Source organism: Corapipo altera, unplaced genomic scaffold, assembly GCF_003945725.1.
Source record: "Corapipo altera isolate COAL_440 unplaced genomic scaffold, ASM394572v1 103, whole genome shotgun sequence".
Taxonomy (NCBI): Eukaryota; Metazoa; Chordata; class Aves; order Passeriformes; family Pipridae; genus Corapipo; species Corapipo altera.
In genome coordinates this window covers 498695-511526 of record NW_020884993.1, presented here as the reverse complement: position 1 = coordinate 511526, position 12832 = coordinate 498695, and the positions used below count along the sequence as shown (strand labels likewise).

The 12832-nt window shown below is 50.7% G+C and overlaps 1 protein-coding gene and 1 long non-coding RNA gene across 5 annotated transcripts in view; one reads left to right on the top strand and one right to left on the bottom strand.

Moving 5' to 3' along the window:
* Positions 1 to 12832, bottom strand: part of LOC113958324 (protein shisa-6-like) — a 101884-nt gene that overhangs the window by 46493 nt on the left and 42559 nt on the right. The gene's annotated exons all lie outside the window — the stretch shown is intronic.
* The window catches only part of LOC113958326, a 10695-nt gene continuing 1741 nt past the window's right edge, over positions 3879 to 12832 (top strand). Inside the window, exons 1-3 of one of the 4 annotated variants that reach the window (XR_003531481.1) lie at positions 3879 to 4005; positions 4106 to 4235; positions 9117 to 9261. This is a non-coding gene — a long non-coding RNA (uncharacterized LOC113958326). Of the gene's footprint in view, positions 4006 to 4105; positions 4236 to 8433; positions 9262 to 9447; positions 9729 to 10127; positions 11045 to 12832 lie in introns of those variants that run through there. The other 3 variants (XR_003531480.1, XR_003531479.1, XR_003531482.1) reach the window with 3 other exon arrangements.

The following is a 12832-nucleotide window of genomic DNA, read 5'->3' as shown; positions in this document are numbered from 1 at the left end:
GGGTCTTGGGGTTGGGCTGAGCTTGCCTAGCCCTGACTGCTCTGAGCTGGGCTGAGCTGTGCCAGCAGCACAGTGTGTGTCACCCACCCTGGGCTGGCTCTCTCTGGGACAGTGGTGGCACCAGCCTGACAAACCAGGCTATCTCTGGGGACAAACTGTGACCCCAGGGAGGCACAGGAACCGTGAGCACAACACCTGAGACCCAGGGTGAGGAAATAAGTTCTATAGATCCGTTTTAAGGGCAGAATAAATGAGCCTTTCTGTATTAATTTGAGCCATGAGCACAAGCACTGCTGTAACTGCTTCTCGTGTTTAGATTAGAGCATTGAAACTTTAAATAACACACTCCCAGCTCCACATATGAGGTGAGCACCTCTTGGCTATGGAGGAGATGTAGAGCCATATCTATGAAGTGTGGTCATAAATCTGCTTCCCTTCTCCCAGCACTAATTCCCAGATCAGTAAGGAAGAAATTAAAAAGTTTCCAGCCAGAGAAAATGCCAGCTTAGATGCACATAAAGCCTTTGGGTTGATACATTTAGAGAAACCACATTAATTATCTCACGACTATCTCGGCTGCTTTTCCTGCCAGCAGGGTTGGATTTCCTGGCACGTGAGCTCTCCCCAGCAGGGCAGGGCAGGGGAAGGCTCTGCTGCTCCTCTTGCTCACACTTGGCTGTTTGCTGCCCTTACCCCTTGCTGCTGAGGGCTTGGAGGTGACACAGCACAGGGCATGGAGGGGACAGAGCACAGGGCACACTGTGCTCACTTTCTTACACACAAAGAGCATTCCCTGCTGTCGGAGCTAAAATTTTCACTTGCTGTGACAAGTTCAATCCTCCTCCTCCTCTTGGTAGGGGACTGGGTGTCTCTTGCTTATTCCTGATCAAAGCAATCCCAGAATTCCAGAATCATTCAGATTGGAAAAGACCTCCAACATCATCAAATCCACCCTGTGCCCAGTCCCCTCCCTGTCCCCCAGCCCAGAGCACTGAGTGCCACATCCAGTCCTTCTTTGGACACCTCCAGGGGTGGGGACTCCAAACCTCCCTGGGCAGCCCCTGCCGAGGTCTGACCACCCATTCAGTGAAGAAATTCCTCCTGATGTCCAACCTGACCCTCCCCTGGTGCACCTTGAGCCTTTTCCTCTTGGATTTCAGGCCATGTCAGAGCAGTCCCAAGCACTGATGTTATGACACCTTTCAGCTTCTCACAATAAATCAGGACATCAAGAAGTCACATCTTCAAAAAACACATTGTGTGCTCTGCCTTGCTTTGAGGTGCCCACCAGCTGTGGCAGAGCTGCTGCAGAGCCCCAGGTGCCCTTGGGTACCTCCAGGTAACCCCAGGCACCTCAGGTGACCTGGATGCTGAGGCAGCCACAGCTCAGACATTTGGCTGTGTGAAGAGAAAGGGATGAATCTCTGCTTCCCCAGGACAGCTCACAAGTGCTGGGAATTCAGGTGGGAATTAGGAATAATGGGGACTGATGGCAGCTCCTGCAGTGGTGAATAAGCAGGAGAAAAGCCTGTGCATAAGTGTCCTCTGATTCAGGGTCCTATTCTGACCCAGGGCCACTTCTCCTGCATTATTACTATTATTATTATTATTATTATCATCATCATCATCATTGTTATAATCATTATAATCATCATCATCATTATCATTATTATTACATTTATGTAATTATTTCTAGAATTTGATTTTCCCATTCCTTCTCTAGATGGTTTTGGCTTTTTTTCTCAGTGGCCAGAACTGGACATATACTCAACAATGTGGATGTTTTTACTCATCATTCCAGTGGGCACCTCCAGCCACAGCTCTGCAGTCCAGGCCTCTCCTGTTCACTGTATTTCCTTCAGCCCCTCCTGCCTGAACTACACTTTCCCCATGGGAACAGTAGCAATTACCTCCATGGAAAAGTAACCAGGGGGAAGTGTTGAGTGCTTTCCCAAGGCTCTGTGAGCAGATTCAGCAGGTGGAAGCAGCAGGAAGGAGTTACTGCTCTGCTACAGAAAATTATGTCAAGAACCTTCACACTGGAGTAAGCCACTTCTGAGAAGGAGATGAAGATGTTGTTATAAAATTCCACTGGAAAGGGAAAGTCTCCAGAGGGTAGGAGGGATGCCATGATCTTGGAATCAAACTGCAGGACCTTCTAGTCTTGTGTTGGGATTTTGTGTCACACAAAATCTGCAACTTCAGCCCTTAATTTCCAAGTAATACCATCTCTTGAGATAACTCAGGGAAGTTGGTTGGTGCCTGCAACTTAACTGCCTTTAAAACACAGTTTTTAATCTCATATGAAGAGATTAATTTCAGAAATGTTTAGAATTTCTGCACTCACAGTAACCCTCTTGAATAAAGAAGCTCCAAAATTCCAGATCCATTCCCCAAATGCATTTGGCTTATGAAGTTACTCCTCAACAAACAGAATTTTTAGAAATACATGGTCCACATGCTCATTAACACGCTGTGCAAGGGCTTTCAGGGGAAAAGGATGATGATGGCTGATTTTTCCTTCTGGGTAAGAGAGTAAAAGGGAATGTACCTGCTGCTGCCTCAATTAACTCTGAAGATCTGAGTTCTTAAGGCACATGAGCTCAGGAAATCTCTTGAAGACCAGGGATAGAAGGAGAGGAAATAATTGTGTGTATGTCTTAGATTTAATCACCTTCTGAGGGGACTGATGCTGTCACTCAGAGCAGGAAGGGCAGAGGCCATAAAAACACAGCTTTGTCAATAAAGAAGGAGATTTGATTATTCATGTTTGGGGTTTTTTTTTCTGGTTAAGGTGGGGGAATGTTTCATTCAAAAGATGCAGCAGAATATAATTTGTTAAGGAGCCTTATTGGGAAGGGGAACGAGGAGAATTGATGAGGGCAGACAGGGGGGCTGAGCAGTGTGACAGTGAAGCACTGCACTGTTCCCAGGAGGCAGAGGAAGGAAAGTGGCTCCAGGTGCTCTTTGTTCATGGGCAGGCTGTGACCATCCCTGCTCCCCAGTGCAGGGGACAGTTCTGCCTGGAGTGGGAACAGGCAGGAACCCCCCCCTGGAAGATGCCCTGCTCTCTAAGCCCCATCCTGGTTTCTTCCTCCTCAGAGGGGATTTTTTCCCTGGTATCAAACAGCCCTCACTGTGTAAGAACGAGCCCCAGCCTGCTCCTGTCCCCTCAGGGTGTGGCCAGAGACACATCAGCCCCTCACCTGTTCTGGATATTTTCTAATTCCAACCACACTTTTAAAGCTGTAGAGAAAAACAACCTGGGTAAGAGAAGAGTGGCAAATGTTGGGTTACACCCAACAACATCCCAGGGCAGTGGGCACAGCCCCAAGGCTGCCAGAGCTCCAGGAGGGTTTGACTGATCCTCTGGGGCACAGGGGGTGACTCTTGGGGATGGGCCTGTGCAGGGCCAGGAGTTGGACTGGATGATCCTTGTGGGTCCCTTCCAGCTCAGCACATTCTGGGATTCTGTGACATGGACACTGCCGTGCCTGGCTCCTGGAAACACTCCTGCTCTCCTCCTGCTCCCACCAACATCACAAGGGAAATCTCTGACAGCCTCATCTTCTCAACAACCCAAACCACTTCCACAGCCACAGAGCTCAGGATAGGAATGGGAAAGTTTGCATTTTGGTGTCTGACATTTCCCATAATTTGTCACCTTTCCCTAGTTCTGTTATTGATGCACCTTTCACAACTGACAGCTCGAAGATGTCCTTTTCCTATGCCCTGTTGTCTTCAGGAACTGCCCAGGACAGTCTGGAACCTACTTTCAGTGGATAGAGGTGCTCCTGTGAAGGAGTTTTAGCTAAATTAATACAATCATATCTAATATCCAACCAGGGCTAAGGGTTGGACTTGATGATCCTTGTGGGTCCCTTCCAACTCAGCATGTTCCTTGGATTCTGTGAACAAGGCCAGTGAGTTCCTACATACTCCTGCTCTAACCTGCTTCTGCCATGAAACTCTTCTGTTGCTGCTTTTTATCCTTTACAACAGAAGGTGAGTGAGCCAGAGGGTTCAGTCCAGGAATCATTAGTGGTTGGCTGTCCATTAATCTCCCCAGTGCTGGCTCTCACCCTCCCTGTTGTGCCCCCATCAGCAGCAATGCTGCCCTGGCACTATGGGGCCACCTGGACACAGCTCTGGACACCCGGACACGGCTCCAGCACTGGGCAGCACCCCCATGGCCCCCCAGAGCAGACAGAGTAGAAAGCTCATCAACTCAGCAGGTGCCTCCCAGCTCCTGGAATGGGGAGGGGGGGGTTGGTAGAGGTGTGGGTGCATTAACAACCAGACATTTCTGCCATGGGTCCTTCCAGTGCCTAAAGAGGCTCCAAGAGAGCTGGAGAGGGACTTGGGACAAGGGATGGAATGACAGGACAAAGGGGAATGGCCCTAAGCTGAAGGAGATCAGGGTTAGAGGGGATATTGGGAAGAAATTGTTCCCTGGGAGGCCCTGACACAGGTTGCCCAGAGAAGCTGTGGCTGCCCCAGCCCTGGAAGTGTCCAAGGCCAGGTTGGATGAAGCTTGGAGCCACCTGGGCTAGTGGAAGGTGTCCCTGCCCATGGCAGGAGGTGGAACTGGATAGGCTTTAAGGTCCAACCCAAACCATTCTGTGATTCTGTGAGTGAGGGCAGGAGACATGAGACTGGGTTTGTTTTTCAAGCCTCTTCTTTGTGCCAAATTAAGAAGAATTGTTCCAGCAGTTTGTCCCCATCCCAACATTCCCCCTCCAAGCTCCTCATTACCTCTGCTGGGTTGCAGTTTGGAATACTTGGTCCTGCCCTACAGGGAGTAAACAGAGGGAGATCTGTCAGTGCTGGTGCTCCCAGTGCTGGAGGAGGAGCCTGGGATACCCACAGTTATGGGCATGGAGTGCCCTTCCATAGCTCCTGGCACAACCTGCTCATCCCATGGAGTAACAGGAGTCTGTGCTGGCAATTCTCAACCCTGCAGGTTCCCAGAGGGAGCTGGGAGCTGCCCTGGGCTTTGAATGCTTATAGGGAGTGACTTCTGGGTTTAAATGATGATCCCAGTGTTTACTCCTAATGATCTCCACAGCCTGGGGGAAAGTTGTAAATAGGACTCTACACTCAAGTAACATCCACTGTTATTGGGGTTGGATATGCAGGAATATGACAGGGAGCCATTCCCAAAGTACAGGGAAGGAATTCAATGGCACGAGTCCTGCTGGTGTTAATGAGAGACACAAAGCCACCAATTCCCCGTTTCCTGCTTTGAAATGACACCTTGGAGGGCCTTCAGCAAAGGCTGCTCCAATCCTGATCTCCTTCCCAGGGATGCTGTGCCTCTGAACACTGTGGACAGCCCTGCTCAGGCTGGGAGGAGCATCACAGCTTCTCCTGCTGGAGATTTGCTGATCTAATTTAGACAGGTCCTAATATTCCCCTTCTAATTAATTTGTTCTGTTCACCTGCCACTGAACTGGCTTTTGTTCTTTGGGAGCTCCTCAAAAATTAGCTGCAATACCTGATGGAATTTAATTATATAGGCTAGGAGAAAGTGATTAAGGGCAAAGGGAGGGCTCATCACAGCCCACAAGCTTCAAGGGTATGAGCAGAAGGGAGGGCAGAGCCTGCTCTGCTCAGGTGGAGGGAGAATACTGAGGAGTGATTGTCTCCAGTAGGGATTTAAGGTTAGAGATAAACATTCCTTGATATGTGAATGCCTTTGCCAGGGTCAGATGTGTGTTACCAGAGCTGTCCAGATCTGTCTCAGATACATTCTCAGTGAAATTAGGTCTGCACATCACCCTTGGCCTTGTGCAGCAGATCTGGGTTCTGATGCTCTTTAATCTCCTTGGGATCTGTGCTTCCAGAACAGGGAGAACAGGCTGCAAGGGAAGGAGCTGAACTCAAAGGCTCCTGATCCCTGCCAGGGACAGCCTGAGCCAGAGTTTGGGAGGCCCTAGATCCCGTATCCCAGTTCTCAGTGCCAGAGCTGAGCAAAAGATGCTAAACATGAAGGGGATTCAGGCCAAACTTCAACAGGAATTCTGCAAAACTGCACAATTCTCCCAGTGTCTGGTCAGCACAGCCATGCAAATCTCTACTCCAGGGCAGAGGAATAACTGTTATTCAGAGAAAAACAGTGGCATTGCATAAAAGGGTGGCTAAGGAAAGAGACAGAAAAATGGGCAAGAGGGAGCAGAGGAAGAACTGGGACAAATAAAACTGGCTGATCACAGGAAAACATTCAGTTTGACTCTGGAAACTGCTCACAGTCACACAGCTGAAGGTATCCAAGGACAGTATGAGTGCCCAGGCTGTGGAAGGAACACAGGACACACCTTCCCAGGCACATCCTGCATTTTGAGGGGCTGGAACAGCACTGATGTTCAAGTATCACAATGTCAGCACATCCTATGTGGTGCTGGGGTCCGAAATGGTGGGTGAGAGGTGCTCTGGGATCCTCTGCAAAGCCAGAGCACCCACAGGGGTGATTCCCCATCAGCAGAGGACTCTTCCCTGTGCCTGCAGCCTCCTGGGGTACTGCCTGACCCAGGGGCAGGCTGAGTGAAGGGCTGGGAAGGACAGTCAGGGGGCAGGAACAGAGAAAGTGTCTCTGCTCCCAGACTGGCAGGATCCTCTTAGGAAGGCACATCAGAGATGTGGGAAGGGCTGCATGGACAGGGATCTCTGGAGGGGGTTGTCTGGGATACACATCCTCACTGTAACATCACCACCCAGATAAGCCATAAAATAACTGGAAATGGAAAAAAAATTGTATGTAATTTTTGCCCCAGTCAAGCTGTTTAAGCCCCAGCACTGAGCAGCCTCTCACACACCAGGGAAAAGCTTTTCAGACCCAACACACACACCTCGTTCTACTTAGGAAACAACACATCCTCCCTTGGGAATTGGGCAGGAGGGGTGAGGGGAAGCAGTGCAGGAGCTGGCTGTGTTCCCAGTTCCTGCTCTGCTGCCACAGGAGACACCAGGGACTGTGGCAAGGGAGCTCAGGAGACCACACTTTGCTGCCCTGGTGGAGCCTCCCGTCCCTGTCCTGGGCAAGGATCATTAGCAGGAGCCGGCTGAAGGTCCCAGTGCTAACGAGCCCCTCGGGGCAGTGGCTCAGATAAAGGGCTTCCTGCTGAGCCAGGACCCTGAGCAGAACATCCACAGCTCTGGAGCAAACACCTCCCTGCCGGAGTCCTTTGTGTCTCTGTCAGTGCCGACGTTTGTCTGCTGGAGGAGCTGATGGGGGCACTCAGAGCCCATCCTGCATAAAACACAGGCCTGGCTGCCAAACCCACCTTTGATCGAGGAATAAACGATCTCTCTGGGCTCCCACAAGCCCTCAGGAGCTCTTTGATGCTGCAGACACTTTGTGCTCTTGTACCAAAGGTGGGACACAGTGACAAGAGCTGCCACCCTGCTTCTGAGCTGACAGGCAGATAGAGGGGTCTGTGTGTGCCCATTGTGCCCACACAACTATCATCCTGCAGCCAACAGAGAGGCCAAAGCAAGCCCATGTGCTAATTATGCTAATTAAGCACAGCCACGTGGGCCAGGAGAGCCAGCAGTGAATGCTCCCAGAGTTGTGGGAGAGATTATTAGAAGCTGCTACAAAACCAACCACGATCTGAGGGGTTTCCTAGCTCACCCACCCTCCCTGTCTGCAGGAGCTGGTGCTCCCAGACAGCCTGTAGGAGTGGGTGTGCCAGGGCTCTGGATCTGCTCAAAGACACCCAGCATGTTGGACTGGAAGTCCTGGCTGCTGCACAGCCTGGCTGGGCCAGGCTGGAGCAACACCTGGCCAGGCTGGAGAGGTGGCCCAGGAGAACCTCTTGAAGTTCAACAAGGCCAAGAGCAACGTCCTGCACATGGGTAGGGTTTATCTGAAGCACAGACACAGGCTGGGCAGAGAATGGATTGAACCCAGCCCTGGGGAGAAGAACCTGGGGGTGCTGGTGGGGGACAGGCTGGACATGGCCCAGCCCAGAACCCCCCGTGCCCTGGGCTGATCCCACAGCGTGGGCAGAGGGCAGGGGGGGATTCTGCTCCTCTGCCCCTCAGGTGAGACGCCCCTGCAGAGCTGCTCCAGCCCTGGGAACAGCACAGGGAGGACATGGAGCTGCTGGAGAGAGCCCAGAGGAGGCCACAGAGGTGCTCCGAGGGCTGGAGCCCCTCTGCTCTGGAGCCAGGCTGGGAGAGCTGGGGGTGTTCACCTGGAGAAGGCTCTGGGGAGACCTCCCAGTGCCTAAAGGGGCTCCAGGAGAGCTGGAGAGGGACTTGGGACAAGGAATGGCTTCAAACTGAATGTTGGATTCAGATTAGATATATGGAAGAGATTCTTCCCTGTGAGGGGGGGGAGGCCCTGGCACAGGTTGCCCAGAGAAGCTGTGGCTGCCCCATCCCTGCAAGTGTCCAAGGCCAGGTTGGATGGGGCTTGGAGCAACCTGGACTAGTGGAAGGTGTCCCTGCCCATGGCAGGGGGTGGGACTGGATGATCTTTAGTGTCCCTTCCAACCCAAACCATTCCATGACTCTACGATGGCACAACTGAGTCCTCCCCAAGCTTAAGAGCAAAATGAGATGCTCTCTAAAAGCACCTCATTCACATGGTCCCATGTAAATGTCACAACAAGAAACCAGAAACAAAATAAGACCCAACCTTGTAAAGCCTTTTGCTGTGTCTGGGTCTCAGTCCCAGTATGGCAGCACTGGGCACCAGTTTCCTGCCAGCAAAATGCATCCTGTGCTGTTCCTCTCTCTGCAGTCAAAGTCTAATTCATTGGCTTTTCCTTGGTGTGGAAATGGGCTCTGATTTCACCCCACAGCGTGGACCAGTTTGGTCTTTTCCAGTGTTTGAGAGGATTTGAGCTGTGTGTCAAGAGTTTAATGGAATGAACTCTCTATCCAAGGAGGGAGGTGTGAAATGGGGACCAGGTGGCAAATTGGGAAGCCTGAGAATTCGGAACACTGAGTGGATTCCGAAATGAAGGAGATCACACACTAATTAAAGGAGCCAGATTTGGTAATGAGTGCTAATGGCACATTAAGCCGTCTAGTCTGAGATATAGGTTTGTTTTGCTGCTTCGCAGTTTGGGTTTGCTGTTTGTTTGTTTATTTTGCTGGTTTTACAGTTTTATGGCTGTTGACCTTCTGAACATGACAGTCCTGTCCCAGCTCTGACAGGGGTAATGTTAATGACCCACAACGAGTTCCTGTGCCCCAGGAGCCCAGCAATGTGCTCTGCCCAGCCCCTTCTGCTGAATATCTCTGAAAAAGGTGAATGAAATGGAGTATTCAGAGAAATAGAGGGACTGGCTATAGAAGGGAAAGCAATTTAGACTCCAGCGTGGTTTGGGGATTTTTTTTGCATTCTGGCATGTTTTAGGAGGAAAACAAAGATTTCTTGAGTGGTTTATGGTAATATCTCCTGTCATTCGTCCTAATGGCTTTTTTTCTCCCCAGTGCAGTCCTGTGGCTCTTCTGTGCTCACACAGCCCCCACCCCAATGCAATTCCTCCCATTTTATAGCTGTTTGCAGTGGAGTTGGACTCCCAAAGCAGAAGGGGAGGTGGTTTGCAGTGAGACAGCCTGGCTGCCAGGGCAGCATTCCCCCAAAACCAGGACCAGGGACAAGGATAAACCCGAGGGCAGGAACTGTGAGACTGCACCCACCCTGTGCCACCCCAGACCAACATCCCCTCTGTGCCCTAAGAACTCGCAGGGGGGACAAAATAAAACCCCAAGTACTTTGAAACTGAGGTTCTGGTTCTATTCTAGGTTTCAGTGACGTTCAGCTCTGAGTGTGTGTGGGATTTACCTCTCTGTGCCCAACCCACAAGGAAAAAGGAGCAGGCAGCAAGAAGACCTTGCTCTTTAATTCCACCTTTGGGGATCTCATGCAAAGCTGAGAAATTGGGGTTGACATGGGGCAGAAGTGAAGGGGATAACGCTCTCAGGGACAGGGTGGGGTTGTTGGGGTGTCCTGTGCAGGGCCAGGAGTTGGACTGGATGATCCTTGTGGGTCCCTTCCAGCTCAGGATATTCCATGATTCTATGAATTGCCTGATGATTATAAAGAAAATAATCTCCCAAACCAATCAAAACACTTCCCCTCACTACTATTATTTTTATCCTATTTTTAGGTGAGAGCTTGTTGAAGCCACAACTTGTTTTGAGCAGCAACTGTGTCTTTTTCTTTTGGAGAAATTCAACATTAAATGCATTGGGGTGTTGAAAAGAAAACTCAAGAAAGAATACCCAGTGAGGGGTAGAACAAACCTGTCTGCTGTTCTTAGGGAGTTTGTCATCTCACAGTCCAACCCTAAGGCAGGAGACAGTGTAGGCACGTCCTGGTGCTCCACAGCTGGGATTTGGAGAGTGTCACTACACTGAAATGGTGAGAAAAACTGACCTTGGCATCCCAGAGGATCCTGATAATATTGGATGCTTGCCAGAGATTTTAGAAGTATAGAAGAAGTTGTGTTTTATAAACTTTAACTATGGGACAGGAGGATGATCTTCCTAAGGGGGCAGATTATCACCTTGGCCTTAAACCTTCCTGTGAAGGGGAAGCTGGTCCTTGCCAGGGTCAAACCTGGGAGCAGAGAGCAGAGCTGAGCAGGGTGGAGGTGCCAATGGTCCTGGAGGGTTGGGGAATGCAGGGAAATCTCATTGGGTCTGTAGCTCTCTCCCAGACTCTTCTCAAGGACTTTGTGACTGTCTGGGTGGCTCGGGAGACAGTTCAGCAGATCAGCCCAGACCTCAGCTGAGTTGTGCTGTCACTGCTGGACCAGTGGTGGCAATCCTGTGCTGAACTGAGCTCCTGGGAAAGATTCCTGCCCATATCCATGGCATGGAGGTGTGGGGGATGGCTTCCAAAAGGCTCTAAATCCAAGGCAACAGCTAATGGGGGTCACAAGCTGCAGGAGATCCTCCACAGCCAACACGTCCTGGTGGGAGATTTTGTGTTGCTGAACTGCTTGAATTTGTGTCTCTTGATTTCTGTTTATTAATTGAAGGAGAGGAAAGACATGGCCAAAAAATTGACCAGTGACAGAACTCAAAGGTACAACTAGAGCTGTGCCAGGGGAGGTTTAAGTTGGATCTCAGCAAAAGGTTCTTCCTGCAGAGGCTGGTTGGGCACTGACCAGGGCAGTGGGCACAGCCCCAAGGCTGCCAGAGCTCCAGGAGGGTTCAGACAACGCTCTCAGGGACAGGGTGGGATTGTTGGGGTGTCTGTGCAGGGCCAGGAGTTGGACTGGATGATCCTGGTGGGTCCCTTCCAGCTCAGGATGTTCCATAATTCTGTGGTTGTGTGATGGAGCCTGGCTCACACATATCCCAAAGCTTTAGGATGTCACAACCTGCACTATTGATATGCAGGTGATGCAAGCCATTGATTAACCCCCAAAGCATGAATTAATTAGAGCTGTAGATATGGCATCAGCATCATCATGAATTAATTAGAGCTGTAGATATGACATCATCATCACAATTGTCTTAAAAGCAAAGAAAGCTGAGAGCTGTGGCAGGTTCCTGTAGAGCTGCAGCCACTGCCCCACCCTGCTCAAGGGATTCCTCCATCCTGAGCACTGATTCCTCCACTCTGGCTGCTCCCACCAGCTGCAGGAGGGAGGGAGGCCCTGAGGAGCCTCAGCCCTTTAATGAACCCCAGCCAGAAACAAAGTGTGCTCTCAGAAATGCTAATGGGAAAATGTTCCCTTCCCAGGGACAAAGCTGCTCAACTCCTACTTCCAGGAACCAGGTCACTTCCAGACAGGAATGGACCCTGAGCAGAACAGACCCAGCCAGGACAGCTGTGTGTGCTGGTGGGGTCCCTCCAATGTCACTGTCCCGAGAGTCCCAGTCCCCTGGGGTGGCACTGCTGTGCCCTCTGAGACTTGGTGCTCCTGTTCTATTCTCTCCTAACTCCTCTTTCCCCTTTTCCTCAGTTTCAGACCTAGATCATAAAATATTCCAAGGAGATTCACTGATTTATCAGGCTTGACCTCAGCAGATCACAGAGCAGATTTGGATGGTTCCCTCCTTCCTTTCTAACACAGAGCCAGGGAGGAGCAGGAAAGGCAGGAGAGGAGAAAGGGGGAGAGATGAAGGCAAAAAAGAGAAGGAAATGGAAGTGTGGGCAGCAGATCCAGAGGGGGGATTCTGCCCCTCTGCCCCCTCAGCTGAGACCCCCCTGCAGAGCTGCTCCAGCCCTGGGGAACAGCACAGGGAGCACATGGAGCTGCTGGAGAGAGTCCAGAGGAGGCACCAGGAGGATCAGAGGGATGGAGCAACTCTGCTGGGAGAGCTGGGATTGTTCAGCCTGGAGAAGAGAAGCTTTGAGGTGACCTAATTGTGACCTTCCAGGACCTGAAGAAGCTACAAGAAAGATGGAGAGAGATGATTTCCAGGGGCCTGGAGTGACAGGACAGGGGGGAATGGCTTCATGCTGCCAGAGAGGGGGTATAGATTGGATATTAGATATGATTGTATTAATTTAACTAAAACTCCTTCACAGGAGCACCTCTATCCACTGAAAGCAGGTTTCAGACTGTCCTGGGCAATTCCTGAAGACAACAGGGCATAGGAAAAGGACATCTTAGAGCTGTCAGTTGTGAAAGGTGCATCAATAGCAGAACTGGGCAAAGGTGATAAATTATGGGAAAAATGCAAACTTTTCCTATCCTGAGCTCTGTGGCTGTGGAAGTGGTTTGGGTTGGTGAGAAGATGAAGCTGTCAGAGATTTCCCTTGTGATGTTGGTGGGAGCAGGAGGAGAGCAGGAGTGTTTCCAGGAGCCAGGCATGGCAGTGTCCATGTCACAGAATCCCAGAATGTGCTGAGTTG